We start from the raw sequence: 15370 nt of genomic DNA on the forward strand, positions 1-15370 counted from the left end.
TGCCATGCAGGACTCTGCTGGGAGTGACGTGGGTCTCTTTCCCTGAGAGAGCTGAAGATCTGCAAGGAGACCTTCTCCCTGCCTTTTGCTTTGCATTTTGAAGGGAGGGAGGAGACTAGCCAGAACCATTGACCAGGGGAAGCACTCTTATCCTCTTAGAAAGGACCTTAGAGATCATCTATCCCCTCCACCCCATCCCTGCCTTGCCACGAGGATTAATTGCTCTCTAAGTGCCTTGGCCAATGTTGACTTTCAGCCTAAGCTTGACCTCTCAAGCAAGTTGTTTCCTTCCTAACAATAGTATTTCAAGTGAATTCATTAAAACTTTTTAGTTGCAAGTAATAGAAACTAACTTAAATTAACTCAAGCAAAAAACAAACAAACAAAACAAAACAAAACAAAACAAAAACAAAAAACAAACCAAGGAGTGGTCAGAAGTCCACTCCTCGGGGGAATTTGATCTCTTGCTTTTCTTGGAAACTTGAGGACCCTTTTCCTAGGAAAGGGGGACTTTCCCTGTCCCCCTCTGACTTCCAGCACATAATCAGTGATTGTGACTCCAGTCCAGGGCCACTCAATACCCACTTATCATATGTGCTGCATTCCAACCAACAGATGAAGAGGCACAGATGGATGCCTCTTTCATCTGGTGAACTCACAGAAGTACTGTGATGAACCTCCACAGTAGAAGAAAAGAAAAAGGATGAAAGACACATGTTGCTAATTGGCCTTAAACCTCCTCTGATGGGAACAAGAGGCAGAAGATGGTCATGAGGGTAAGTTGATAAGAGAGGAGCCTAACCAGGGTTCTAATGAATGGCCAAGATATTGGGATATAAGCTAGAAACTCTAATGTTGTTATGTTTCTTTTTTTCTTTTTTTATTTTTTTGAGACGGAGTCTCACTCTGTCACCAGGCTGGAGTGCAGTGGTGCAATCTCGGCTCACTGCAACCTCTGCCTCCTGGGTTCAAGCGGTTCTCCTGCCTCAGCCTCCCAAGTAGTTGGGACTACAGGCACGTGCCACCACACCCAGCTAATTTTTGTATTTTTAGTAGAAACGGGGTTTCACCATGTTGTCCAGGATGGTCTCCATCTCTTGACCTCGTGATCTGCCCACCTCAGCCTCCCAGAGTGCTGGGATTACAGGCGTGAGCCACCACGCCCGGCCATGTCGTTATGTTTCCTACACACATGTGTGTATGCATATGTACCCATATAGACATACTTAACATTACACGATGTACTATGCTAGTGTTGGAGATACAGAAATGACTTTATGCCTACCCTAAAGGCTTCCCTAAAAGACAAAGAATTGTGGGACAGTTTGATAAATGTCATAAGAGATATTAGTAAGTGCTAAAAATAGCACAAAGAGAGGCATGATTTCCTCTGCTTGGGTGTGTCCAGGAAACCTCTATCGAGAAGGGAACATTTGCATGGATCTTAATAGGAATTTAAAGATCACTGGGAGAAGTGTGTGTGTATTAGTGAGTGAGTGTGCGGCAGGAAGGGGTGATGAGAATGGAGAAAGATGTTCCAAAAAGGAGGAGTTATATGGCCACAGGCCTTGATGTGAAGTGGCATTGACATTTAGAAGAGTGTAGATAGTTCCATGTGGCTGTCAAGATGGGGCCTTGGGTAGGGAATAAGAGAGTGGACAGTTGAGCACAGGCTGAGTCTCAGGAGACATAAGCTTCTAATTTATCTTGTAAGTAAACAGACATCTTGGAAAGAATGGAGGCAGAGCATGACAAGATCAGATCTGGACTTTAGAAAGGAGGAGGACTCTAACAGTGTGGAGGATGAATTGAAGGAAGGACAACTAGGGGCAGCCAGATTTGTTAAGAGAAGCAGAGGCCAAGACAAGATTAGACCTGCAGAGGCATTGTGGGAAACACCAAACCTGTGAAGGATGAAGAGCGGGCAGCAGGAGTGGTCAGGAGAGACTTCAGACTGTAGTGCAGGTCAGACACCTGGGAAAGGAGAGCAGGCTGGGAAGAGGATTGGGTAGGATGATCCTCAAACTGCGGTGCAGCTCCAGGTTGTCCCCGCCAGACTTAGTGTCCCAGAACAGAGCTCGCCTCTTAGCGAGGCCTCACATCAGGCACAGTGGCCTGTTTCTAGCCCTGTTTCTGGCACCCTCTGTGCTCAGTCATTGGCTGGGAGCAGCATGGGGCAGTGTGAACACCCAACACATCCAAAATATAGCGAAAGGAGGCTGGAGGCTTCTTGCACCGGGTTCTCTTGGAGGGAGACCTGAGCACACTCCCTGCCAGCACAGAGATGCCTGCAGCAGCACAGTCTGCTCTAAGGCCAGTCACGGGAGAACGGAAAGCAGACGGAAAAGAGGAGCTTGCCTTGTTTGCCAGCACCCCCTGGTCTAGGAAGGCTGTTTCCCCTCTGGCTTGTGAGGTTGCTGCCCTTGCTGCTTTCTTGGTTGGGGCCAGAAGTTGTCCTCCACTTTTCTTGAGGACATCACAGGCTTGGCAGATGCAGGAGTCAGCTCAGGCTGCTGTAACACATGGCACAGACGAGGTGGCTTAAACAACAGAAGTTAATTTCCTCATATATCTGGAGGCTGGAAGTCTAAAGTCAAAGGTCAGCAGGGTTGGTTTCTTCTGAGGCCTCCCTCCTTGGTTTGTAGATGGCTGTCTTCTCCTTGTGTCTCCACACAGTCTTCCCTCTATGTGCATCTGTGTCCTGGTTTCCTTTTCTTATAAGGACACCAATCAGAATGGATTAGGGCCCACCGTAATGGCCTTATTTTAAATTGATTACTCTTTAAAATACCCTGTCTCCAAATACAATCACATTCCGAGATACGGGGGTCAGGGCTGCAACATAGGAGTTTTGGGGGCCACAATTCAGCCCATCACAGAAGGTAAAAGATATGCTGCCTCCACTGCCTCTCACACATTGAGAGCCCTGGTCCCTTAGTGTATGCAGGCTTCTCCTTCCTGTGAGTTCTGCTTCTGCGTGTGACACAAAGAAAGTCAGGTGGGTCCAAGAGATGCCAACATGCAGAGAGTGATGGAAGAGAGCATGGAAAGCATTAGAGAGTGAACAGTAGTAAGGCTGGGCACGGTGGCTTACGCCTGTAATCCCAGCACTTTGGGAGGCTGAGGCGGGTGGATCATCTGAGGTTGGGAGTTCGAGACTAGCCTGACCAACATGGAGAAACCCCATCTCTACTAACAATATAAAATTAGCCAGGCGTGGTGGCACATGCCTGTAATCCCAGCTACTCAGGAGGCTGAGGCAGGAGAATCACTTGAACCTGGGAGGCAGAGGTTGCGGTGAACTGAGATCGCACCATTGCATTCCAGCCTGGGCAACAAGATTGAAACTCCATCTGAAAAAAAAAATAGAGTGAACAGTAAGCATTAAATAGGGCTGAGCTCTGACATGAGGTGAAATTAAACCCACTTTAGCCCTTGCTCCTCAGGGATCTCTGTTGCCCATCAGTGAAGGAAGTGGGCGGGCACTTGGGCAGTGAGGTTGGGTGTCTTTCTACCACCAGTCACTTTCAGCCATGAGGTAAAGGAATGAAAGGTACAAGGCTGGTGGAGGGCGTTGGGGGATGTGGCAGAGGGGAAGAGGCTGGGAAGAGGGGTCTCAGGAGGATGGGCACCAAGCCAGAGGAGAAGGCGAGTCCCCCTGACAGGAGCAGGACCAAGTGCACAGCCAACCATGGGGAGGTGCCTGCAGCCCAGAAGTCCCTCTTGGGAGTGTGTTCAGAATCATTGTTCTGTTGGCTGGAGAGGGATGAACCCTCCACAGCAGAAGAAAAGGAAAAGGATGGAAGACACACGTTGCTGATTGGCCTTAAACTTCCTTTGCCTTGGTTTTGCTCAGAGCATCCCAATCTTCTCCCCCACCATAATTTTCCTCTAACTCCCCATGCCGATTCTGTGCTCCATCCAGACCTCACCACCCAAAGTTTCCTAAAACGTCCTGTGATTTTCAATCTCTGAGCCAGTTCCTTCATGTACAGTTTATTAATTTATGGCTGCCTCCAAATCCCTTCTCAATGCTATTGGTGAGACCTCCAACAGGATGGGCTATCTCCCTTCTTTGAACTCTCACAGCAACCTGACACTTTGCTTTGTGTCTCCATACATGTTTTGTCCTGCATGGCTAGACTGTCTGGGGACAGAACTGTTTTATGCAACTCTATGTCTTCAGTTTTACTTACCACAGTGTCTTACATATAGTAGAATTAAATACATCTTTGTTGAGTTGAATTAAAGTAAAAAAAAAAAAAGATTGCCTTACGTTATTTTCTCTAGGTAATTCATGGTAAAGAGTCTCATGAAGATCTCTTCCAGTCAAGAAAATATTTTTTTGTCTACCATACTTTGACTTTTAACTATTGCCTTTTGAAGCTCAGATTGATTTAAAGCACTTGGCTTAAGTGCTAAAGCTTGCACATTTGCCAACATGAGCTCATAGTTTCATCTAAGCCTGCTTACCCAAGGAGATTTACATTTTTTCTGAACATTTATAAACATCTTAGACCAGTTTCTAAACAGAGATATGATGTGATTTCTTCTTATTTTCCTACCAGAGTTTGCAATTAAAAGAACTTGGGGAACATAGTGGCAACCAAAAAGACATCAGCGGAATTTCATGTGTGTTGGGGTGGTGTCCTAGAGAGAGGTGATTAAGAAGGGCTTTCCCAAAACAACTCAAACCGTACCACCTAGGTAGCCTTATACTGCTCCTGCTTTGTAACCATTATTACAACCTTTCCTTACCTCCACCACTTTTGCAGGGTTTTCTGCTCATGCTAAGTGATCCACACATTCAGAAAACTGAACATCACCAAATAGAAGTTAAAATGAAACAATGCCAACAGCATTGACGAGACACATTTAATAACATACAAAGCTAATTTAGTGCCTCATAAAGAATAAGGATAAATGGATCCCTATGCCCTCAAACCAAAAACAATCTTTATTTTCACATAGTTGAATTAAGTATTTCTGGGGCCAGTGTGGGGGAAAGATGGTATGGAATGGGAGAATCCCTCCTTCCTGCAAGAGGAGAAAGCCAGGGACTACTCTGTCTCTATTTTTACAAGGAAATTCTTCCTTTGTTTCTAGTAACCAAACTCAGAGGCACTGATGTTGGGCTGGAACAAGGACTTTCTGGTGGGGAGGGCAGCTGGACTGCATAGACTTGAGGTTCCATTTTTGAGGTTCACCTTGCCTTGGGGTCTGTCCTTGGTTACCACCACTGATGTTTACCATGCTGGACTTTGGAGAACTTTGCTTCCACTTCAGCACACCTTGGTACCTTCAGTCAAGCTTTTATTAAAGACTAGGGAAAACAAAAGGGCAATTTAAATAAGAAAAGAGTGCCAGGAATCTGTCTTATAAGATACAGTTTATGCATCCTCATCTGTCTCCCTTCTTAGTTGCTGGCCTCTCTGGATGCCATCTTAGCATCTGTGACCCAGGTGGCTACATTTGTCCGTCTACCTACCTTGAGTTAGAGCCAGGTTCTGGAGATATTAGGAAATCTTCCTATGTGCCTGAGACCCACCTCGTCAGATCTGGAGTCCTGTCTAAAGCCACCTTTTTCCTAACAACCCCAAAGTCAAGGTCTCCTTTATGAAGTTCCCCTCCCCTGCCCCGCTCTCCCACTCCTAAATCTTGTCCTGCCTGCTTCTTCTTGGAGGACGAGGTGGTTGTCACTGAGGTGTCACCTGGCCCTTTTGTCTTGTTCCTCCTGAAGTGGGGAGGGGTATGACATGGGCTCACTCTGTGGAGACCCTGAAGCCAGGATGGCCAGGATGCAGTGCAGAAATGTTCCTATGGAACTTAATAGGAACTATGACCTGGTGGGGTGGGGCAGTGGTGGGGGCTGGCAGTTTTCAAATCTGTGTAGGAAGAGGGAGGAAGAAAGGCCACAGATCCTCCTGTATGCACCAGTCCCACTTCTAACCACTCTTTCTGTCAGGAGGTCCTTATTATCTAATCTCACCCCCTCGCTTTTCCCCATGGCAGGTCCCTGTGATGGAAAGTTTGGCGAGCCTTTGATCTCATGTTCCTGCATGTCTCCATGAGTACGCCTATGTTCATGTCCCATTCTGACCACTTGGGCTGTTTGGAAATGTCTGTCTGAGGGGACAGCTGTCTGGCTGAGGTGTAGATGGCTGGCTCCATCTTACTGAGCTCAGGCTTCTGTGCCTGTCTGCACAGGGCTGTGGTCTGGGTCTAGGCAAGAAAGCCTCAGGGTCCTTTCCCTCCCCAGTTCCTGGTGGCAAACATCTATGCCTGGTCACGTTCCGCTTTTCTTTGGTCATTTTCTTCCATTTACACCAGGCTTCTCTACTGAGTGAAGTCCTAGCCCTACCAGCAGTAGCTGAAGGATGCTGTCACTGGCCCTATAGAGAGCTAACCCTGCAGGGACATGACTAATCTTTTCTATAACTGGGGAGATGGCATGGGAGGAGGGTAGAAAAGAGACAAGAACCAATTTCTAGCAGAAAACTCTTCTTTTTCTCCTGAAGTAAAGACTACATCTGCTAACCTCACATCTTCCAGTACTACCTGGGAACTCAGACTGTAACTACAAGGATATCAACTCAGCCATTCTTTGTCTCTCTCTAATCTTCTGCCTTCAACAAAAATGCAGGACTAGGGAAAGCAAAAAGGAAACTTAAAAAAGAAAAGAGTGCCAGGAATTTGTCTTATAAGATATGGTTTATCCTTCCTCATCTGCCGTTCTTCTTAATTCCTGACCTGTCTGGATGTCATCTTAGCATCTGTGACCCAGGTAGCTATACTTGTCCATCTACCTACCTTAAGGTAGAGCCAGGCTGTGGTGAGATTAGGAAATCTTCCCGGTCATGTTGTTCATCTTTTCACCTACTCTCCCCCTAGCTACAATCTTCTTTTCTTTCTTTCTCTTTCTTTCTTTTTCTTTCTTTCTTTCTCTTTCTTTCTTTCTTTCTTTCTTTCTTTCTTTCTTTCTTTCTTTCTTTCTTTCTTTCTTTCCTTCTTTCTTTCTTTCTTTCCTTTCTTTCTTTCTTTTTCTTTCTTTCTTTCTCTCTTTCTCTTTCCTTCTTTTCTTTCTTTCTTTCTCTTTCTTTCCTTCCTTCCTTCTTTCCTTCCTTCCTTCCTTCCTTCCTTCCTTCCTTCCTTCCTTCCTTCCTTTCTTCTTTCTTTCTCTTTTTTTTTAGAGAGATGGGGGTCTCAATATGTTGTCCAGGCTGGACTCAAACTGCTGGGCTCAAGGAATCTGAATAGTTAGGACTACAGGTGCTGGGCTCTGGATTCTTGATACTGTCTTCTACTCTTTACCTCCTCCCAACCATTCCCATTGTATACTGAGAAACCCAGTTCCTTAGAATCTTCAGTTGCAAGGAATGGATCCATTCTCAGGTAACTTCAAGAAAGAGAGGTTTATTGAAAGCTCTATGGGGAAATAAAGAAGATTGGAATATTTTATTTAATCTAGCTTTTTAATTGAAACATATATGTGAATATAGTAAATGCATTAAATTTTTTAAAAAAGAAGAAAGAAGCACATTGTGAAAATTGTTTCTCCCTCACCCTAGCCCATGAGTTGGTTACCCAGTCTTCCCTTACATTCTAAACATTTTATATGCATACGCAAGCATACATATGTGTGTGAATATGTATGCATGTTTCTTTTTATATACAAATGGAGGTGCACTGTACACATGGCTTCACATGTTGCTTTTAGTGTTTTTCACTAACACTTTATCTTGGGCTCATTCCATACAGGTATTTATGGATCTACCTTGTTCTTTCTCATGGCTACATTATATTTCATTATATGGTTGGACCATAATTTATTTAACAAATTCCTTATTAATAATCATCTTAGTTGTTTTTGCCCTTGTGCTATTTTAAGCCATATATATTATATAGATATTCTTTATATATAAAAAGCAACAGGTTAAAAACAACTTACACACACACACACACACACACACACACACTACAATCTATACTCCTTCCTTGAGTTCTGGAGTGCTCCATCCACACAGCTGGCTTCAAGCACCACCAAATGTAAATGACTCCCAAGTCTCTATCTCCAGCCCAGAACAGATCCTGAAGTTACATATAGACTTTAACTGAGGGATAGCTCCACCTGGCCATGCCAAGAACATCTCATCTGAAGATGGACATATTTTAACTTACATTTTCCTACAGATCAGCGTCTTGTCCTCAATTTCCTGTTATCCTGAATTCCTCCCTCTCTTTTGCCCCTCACCCTCATCAAATCTTCAAGTCTGTATCATCAAGTCTTATAGATTCTACCTCCTTAGTGTCACTCGGATCTATGCCCTCCTTTTCACCTCACTGCCATTGTTTCAGCTGACACCTCTCTCTCTCTTGCCCAGGCAATTGCAATAGGCTCAGTCTTTTTCTCACCCTGTTCTGATCATTCTTTACTTGGCAGCCATCAGATCTCGAATGCAAGTTTGATTCAGTTACTCCCAATTTCAAATCCCTCCTTTCCTTTCCCACTGCTCTGGTGTAGTTTGAGTTCGTCTGATTACTGCCTCCCCAGGCTTACTTCTTAGCACACCCTCTTCACAGCCTGCCTCTCCAGCCATGCCACACTCCACCAGTTCCCAGACTACTCCTGGCTGTGTCCTTGCTCATGTGGCTACATCTTGAAACAGCCTCTCCCTACATCTCCCTTATACTGAATACTTATCTTGCAAGATGAGGTCAAGGCAATCTCACCTCTTTGGGTGTCCTCCCCAGGTAGAACTAAGCAGTTCCTCTCTGTGCCCCCTCTGTCACACTTTATCTCTTTTTTTGCTTTCTACACTGTGAACTAGCATATACCCAAGGGCCTGGCATGTAGAGGTACTCAATAAATGATTGATGAATGAATAAGTCAATGAATGAATAACGAATAAATCCTGCTTCTCTGCCTTCCATTGAATCAGTACCTTTGTTAAAGAGATGAGATCTCTGACATACATATGAGTACTGAGACTCCCAGGGAGTTATCTATGTTACTGCTTGGGGAAGGAGTTCAGACCACACTTGGAAACCCAAGTGCTCTGTGGTTGGTGGTAATAGAGAAACCAGGTTTGAACACCCGGGCCTATGCTCAGGGACCTTGTGAGCCTCATAAGTTCCAGGAGTGATGGAAGGTGCCTATGGTCCAGGAAGAGGCTGATTACACCTGTGTTCTTCTTGCTCATAATGGGAATGAGAAGGGAACTCTTCCATGAGCCCCATTTCTGCCATTCTTCATCATGATCCTCAGGCCTGACTCCCAGCCATGGCTGTTGGCTCTTGAGGCTACCTGACCTATGGGAGATTCCATACCTGGGGAGAGACCCTTGTCCTGCCCAATCAGGACAGAGAACGTAAGTTCAGGATGAGAACAGACAGGACGGGGCCTTTGCATGGCTGGGGTGGAAACTGAAGCCCCTGCTGGGGATCGGTATTGGTGTGGGGCATCGATGGAGTCTGGACCTCTGGGAGCCTTTAAGGAAGAAGGTAGGAGCGAGCCAGATCAGGCTCCTTCAATCCCTGGATTCTCACACTTCCGGACCTGGAGCTGTCACTGGAGGTGGGGACTATTGGGTCAGCCTGGACTGGGGCAGCATGTGAAGTGTGAAGAAATTGGAATCTGTTCAGGAGGAATAAGATAGCTACATAATTGGGATGATTCCAGCTGGAACCAAACATGTCAATGGGGAAGAAAACCCAATATATGGTAGGATCAGGGAGAGAGAAAAAGGGAGAAGAAAAGGGAAAGGATAGAGGCAGATGGGAAGAGAAGAGGAAGGAGAGAAGGAAAGGGAGGAGAGGGAGTAAAAGGAAGTCCAGGTCCTGCCCTTCTCTGGTCAGCATGAAGGACTGGAGACAGTGACACTGCGCCGGTACCATCCAAGGGCCTCCATCCCCAGCAGAGGCCTTAGGCTGGAGGACAGAGGGAGAGAAGTGACTGATGGGACCTGCAGCTCCAGGGCTGCCCTGTTCCTCTGTCTTGCAGCCTGGCTGTACCTCCAAGCCTGGCCAAACCCTGTGTTTGAAGGAGATGCCCTGACTCTGCAATGTCAGGGATGGAAGAATACACCACTGTCTCAGGTGAAGTTCTACAGAGATGGAAAATTCCTTCATTTCTCTAAGGAAAACCAGACTCTGTCCATGAGAGGAGCAACAATGCAGAGCCGTGGCCAGTACAGCTGCACTGGGCAGGTGATGTATATTCCGCAGACATTCACACAGACTTCAGAGACTGCCATGGTTCAAGTCCAAGGTGAGTCACCAGCTTGGGAGTTTGTGGGGCAGGAGGTGCCTCTCAGGGGTCCCGTCTGTAGAGGTCAGTAGCTCTCTGGACAGGACCCCTGTCTCTGGCTGCCCCTCATGCTGGGCCAATGTGTGGGGCTCTGAGGTTTCCCAAGATGTTGTCTCAATACCCCCCTCTCCCCACCATGGGGGACACATGTAGCCAGGGGAAGGAGCGGGGAGATTCCTGGGAGTGGGGCACTGGGAAGACCCTGGACCAGTCCAGGCTCACCCTTCCCCTCTGTGGACTAGAGGACCTCGAAGGCCCCCTCTGCCTCTGACTTCCAAGATTCCAGAAGGGTCTGGCTATGTGGGAGTCATTTCAGAGCTTGTGGGTGAGGACAAGAGGACAGGTCTTGGTGATGAAACTGCCTCCCATTGGGGTTCCCGGGCTGCAGCCTGGGATGAGTAGAAGCTCAGGCCTCAGCCTCCCGGGGCTTTATCATCCAGGATTCCCCTCCTGAGTCCTGCGCCTGCATCTCCCCAGAGCGGTTCCCACCTCCAGTATTGAGTGTCCCCCCCCTCTCCTGAGCCCTAAGAGGGAAGCCTGGTTACCCTGAGATGTCAAACAAAGCTGCACCCCCTGAGGTCAGCCTTGAGGCTCCTTTTCTCCTTCCACAAGGATGGCCACACCTTGCAGGACAGGGGCCCCCACCCAGAACTCTGCATCTCAGGAGTCAAGGAGGGAGACTCTGGGCTTTACTGGTGTGAGGTGGCCCCTGAGGGTGGCCAGGTCCAGAAGCAGAGCTCCTAGCTGGAGGTCACAATGCAGGGTAAATGAGCGAGGGAGTGGCGATGCCCCCAGGGGTCTGGGCATCATGCAGTGGGATCTCCTGGGAGGAGAGGAGTTGTGGGAAGTGTCCCCAAGAGAGGAGGGAGCCAGGGTCTTGGGTGGTCAGGCTGAGCTTCCCATCCCATGTGTGTCCCAGCTCCTGTGTCCCATCCTGTGCTCACTCTGCACCATGGTCCTGCTGACCCTGCTGTGGAAGATGTGGTACAGCCCCTCTGTGAGGCCCAGAGGGGCTCCCCTCCAATCCTGTACTTGTTCTACCTCAATAGAGAGATCTTGGGTGTCTGTCCTGGGGATCACTCGGCTCCCCATGGTGGAGCTGTTTCCCTCTTGTTCCCAGTGAAGTCAGAGCAGGATGCTGGGATCCCATCCTGCAAGGCTGAGAACAGCATTTCCAGGGAGAGGAGTGAGCCCAAAAGCTTTCCCTTGTTGGTGCATCTTGTCCTTTAACTGGGTTCTGAGCCCTGGGGGCTAGGCTAATGGTTCAGTCATCACTGCACCCTCAGCAGCCTGGCATGGAGTGAGGGGAGCTTGGAGGAGACAGATGTGTGGAGGCAGAGGAATCTCAAGCGTTAGGAAAACAAGGGCAACAGGGCCCAAGCAGTGAGATGTGTCTCCTTTTCACAACCACAGAAGTTGTGGATCCTTCCAGAGAACTGGTTTCCTGTGGTCTCACCAAAACTGAGCTGCCTTCTAGCTCTTGGCCTAAGACATAGGCAACTTCTCTCCTGCAGTGAGGCTGTAGGGTGTGTGTGAGGAGCGAGGCGGGGGCCAGAGCTAGAGGCACACACAGGGCACGAACAGAGAGGTGGAAGGAGCTGGAGTCTCATGTGCATGTGGGCTTTGGAGACCTACAGGAGCCCAGAATCCTCAGCTTGGCCCTCATGACTCTCCAAGCTCTCTAGGCACCCTCCCCCCAGGGTTGTCTACGTCTCCTGCTTCCCGTTTGCTGCTGGGGTGAGCCATTGACATGGGTCTGTATGCTGTTCTGCAGAGGGAGCTCCGTGGCCTTACAGACAAGTTTTTTTTGTTTTGTTTTTTGGTGGCGGGGGTAAGGGGGCAATCATAGGCCTCTGAGTTCCCCAGGACTCCTCAGAGTGCCAGGGGAGAAACAATAGCTGTTTTGTCCAGGTGCGGCCTAAAGATTCACGAAAGTAGCTCTAAGGGCCTGGGTGTCAACTGTGACCCTGACCCTGCGTCCTTCCCAAATGGTCCTGCAAAGCTGCCAGGACTCCCACTTTCTACTGCACGTCCTAACCTTCTATGCCTGGGAATCTTACCCAATAAAATGAGGTGATAGAACGAGTCCAAGTCAGCCTTGATGTGCTTGAGCATCTCTGCACCTTCCTTGGTCTCAGAGGTCACTATGTGATATCTCTCTTCACCTCACTAAGAGCTGGGTGGCACCCTTAACTCCCCTTCTCCAACCCAGGGTACCAGCTCATAAAGGGGCTCAACGGCTATGAGCACAGAGGGTCCCTGCTAGAATCCTTCACCCTGGACTTCTCCCTGAGGGACCTTGTTCTCCAGCAGTGTCATTGTCAGTGCAGGGCAGGACTGAGGAGTCCGGTTTGATTGGTTGGTTTGTTCCTTCCTTCCTTCCTTCTCGTTCGCTTGTTCTAAAGATGAATTTTCGTTGCCTAGCGAAGAATCAGCCTTTCCCAAAGAGAGGTCTGGCCTTTGCCCTCCGCTGTGGGCTGCCGATCTCTAGGCCCTGGAATGCCATGCCTGATAAGAGTGTCTTTGTTTGTCTAGGGACCTTGGCCATCAGACAGTTCAACAGTGTGATTTATGATGAGGGATTTATGCCAAGCACTATCATTTCTACCTCCAGAGGGACTGGAGAACAAAGGTGTCAGCCTGACCTTTGGAAGGGCCGGTGACTGACAGTCAGCCACGTGGGCAGCGTGTGATTTAGTCCTAGTAAAAACTCCGAGGCTTGGGCGAGTTTTCCTGGTTGGAAATATTGTGTGTGTATTGTTACACACTGATGCCAGAAGAGTACCTTGTCCTAACCCCATGGGAAAGGACGTACTTAGTACTTCCCTGGACTCTGTGTGCTTCTTTCCTAGGCTGATTTTAATATGTGTCCTTCCTCTACAATAAGACATAACCATGAATATAACAGCTTTCATTGTATTCTGTGAATCCTTCTAGCAAATTATTAAAACTGAGGGTAGTTTTTGGAACTCGTTGAACTTGCAGTTGGTATCAGAAGTGAGGGCTGTCCTGTGTAGACTGTATTCTTTCTGACTGTACACTTGGCTAAACTCTCACACATGTCTTAGAAAATGTACACACTGTCGCAAGATAAAATACTAGTTAGGAAGATGAGGTTAGAAGAAAATAGGGTAGGAAAATAAGTTGCAGCAAGGAACAAGCTCAGTATCCAAACTATGCTTTAGTGTTCTATCCATGGCTATGGGAGGGCTACAAATGCAGCTTTCTGCTTTCCACCAGCAACTCCAAGAGGACAATAAAGTCTAATGTAAAATCACAGGGCTGCTCAGAGAAATGGCCCTGCTGTTCCTACCACTGGGAGGCATTTTTTCTCAAGAAAACACTGTGCGATGATAATGAACAGCATCTTTAGCCTTATCTTTTCCATAGCCCCTCTGAATATTCCTGCTTTATAACACTCTTTGACACAGGCCACGGTCATTGATTGCAACAAAGCATTTCAGGGGAGCAAGTCTGCATTATCCTCATATGAGGTGGCTTGGGTTTTATCTTTCTAATCATTCAGCTAAACCCAGGTTAGTGATTCTCAATGGAGGCAGAAAGCCCAACTTTGAGGACCTCTGCCAGAGTGAGCCATGATTACATATAGGAGCATATGGCATGCTTTCGTGGTTTTAAGGCTGTACAAAAGGTGATAAATACTATTTTATTTATTTATTTATCTATTTATATATTTATTGAGAAGTATCTTGCTCTGTCACCCACACTGGAGTGCAGAGGTGCGATCATGGCTCACTGCAGTCTCCACTCCCCCTTCACCCCCGGGCTCAAGCGATCCTCCCACCTCAGCCTCCTGAGTAGCTGGGACTACAGAAGTGCACCAGTGCACCACCATGCCTAGCTGATTTTGTATTTTCGGTAGAGACAGTGTTTTGCCATGTTACCTAGGTGAGTCTTGAACTCCTGGGCTCAAACGATCTGCCTGCCTCGGGCTCCCAAAGTGCTGGGATTACAGGCATGAGCCACTGCACCCGGCTAATAAACACTATTTTAAAGGATTTTGAGTGGGGTGTAGGAACGTGTTTTTAAGGAAAATATTCCTCTCCCCTGTCCAGGAAATATTTTCATAAGCCCAATATGTAACTAGGTGAAAATCCAGCTATTCTACCTGAAATGGAGATGAAAGTCCAGGAATTACACCTGCCAATGCTGCCCCATTGTTTTGCCCATCTGCAATCCCCGAGCAGAGGGGCTCCCTAGAACCCTTAAGCCTCCAAGGCATTGCCTTGGGGTTTAAGCAAAGTGCTGAGATGTTTAGCAAAGTTTAGTAAAGCAAAGTTTAAGCTTCTAGATTCCAGCTTCTAGAAGAATAGTTTATTTTTTATCATATTGAGTTTCTTGTAATATTTCCATTGAGGAAAGGTTGCATGGATTTTTTTTTAAGTTCAGCAGCCACTGTTCTAGAGGAAGGACTTAGCTGCATAGCCTTTGGGTAATACCTCATCAGGTGAGCTTGGGAAAGTAAAGAGTTAGGGACTATACCCCTTCCCCCCTTATCCATCTCCCCAGGCAGCTATCCACAGTCAGCAAAATTGGCTATCCCTAGTGCTAGAAATTGTCCATCATAGAAAACTTCTCTCCACCTCTTCTTCCTCCATCCAGAGAGTTGTTGGAGTGGTTGCTCCTTGACCCTCCACTTCTCCTTCTGTTTCCCATTTCCTCTTCTAGTAGTTTGAGGGGGAATCCCCAAGCTCCTCCCTACCTCTTCTTCTTCTTCTTTTTTTTGAGATGGAGTCTTGCTTAGTCACTCAGGCTGGAGTCCAGTGGCACGATCTCAGCTCACTGCAACCTCTACATCCTGGGTTCAAGTGGTTCTCCTGCCTCAGCCTCCCGAGTACAGGCGCCTGCCACTACACCTGGCTGATTTTTGTTTTTTTTAGTAGAAACGAGGTTTCACCATGTTGGCCAGGCTGGTTTCGAACTCCTGACCTCAGGTGATCCACCTGCCTCGGCCTCCCAAAGTATTGAGATTACAGGCGTGAGCCACCGTGCCCGGGCCTTCCCTACTTCTTAACCATTTCCATAGACTAGAAGAAAATGTCT

General features: G+C 47.4%; 1 pseudogene; it reads left to right on the forward strand.

Moving 5' to 3' along the window:
• Positions 1-9464: 9464 nt before the first annotated feature.
• LOC115936351 (Fc receptor-like protein 6) lies at positions 9465-11536 on the forward strand (annotated as a pseudogene).
• The last annotated feature ends 3834 nt before the right edge of the window (positions 11537-15370 follow it).

This window comes from Gorilla gorilla, chromosome 1 (genome assembly GCF_029281585.2).
Source record: "Gorilla gorilla gorilla isolate KB3781 chromosome 1, NHGRI_mGorGor1-v2.1_pri, whole genome shotgun sequence".
NCBI classification, from domain to species: domain Eukaryota; kingdom Metazoa; phylum Chordata; class Mammalia; order Primates; family Hominidae; genus Gorilla; species Gorilla gorilla.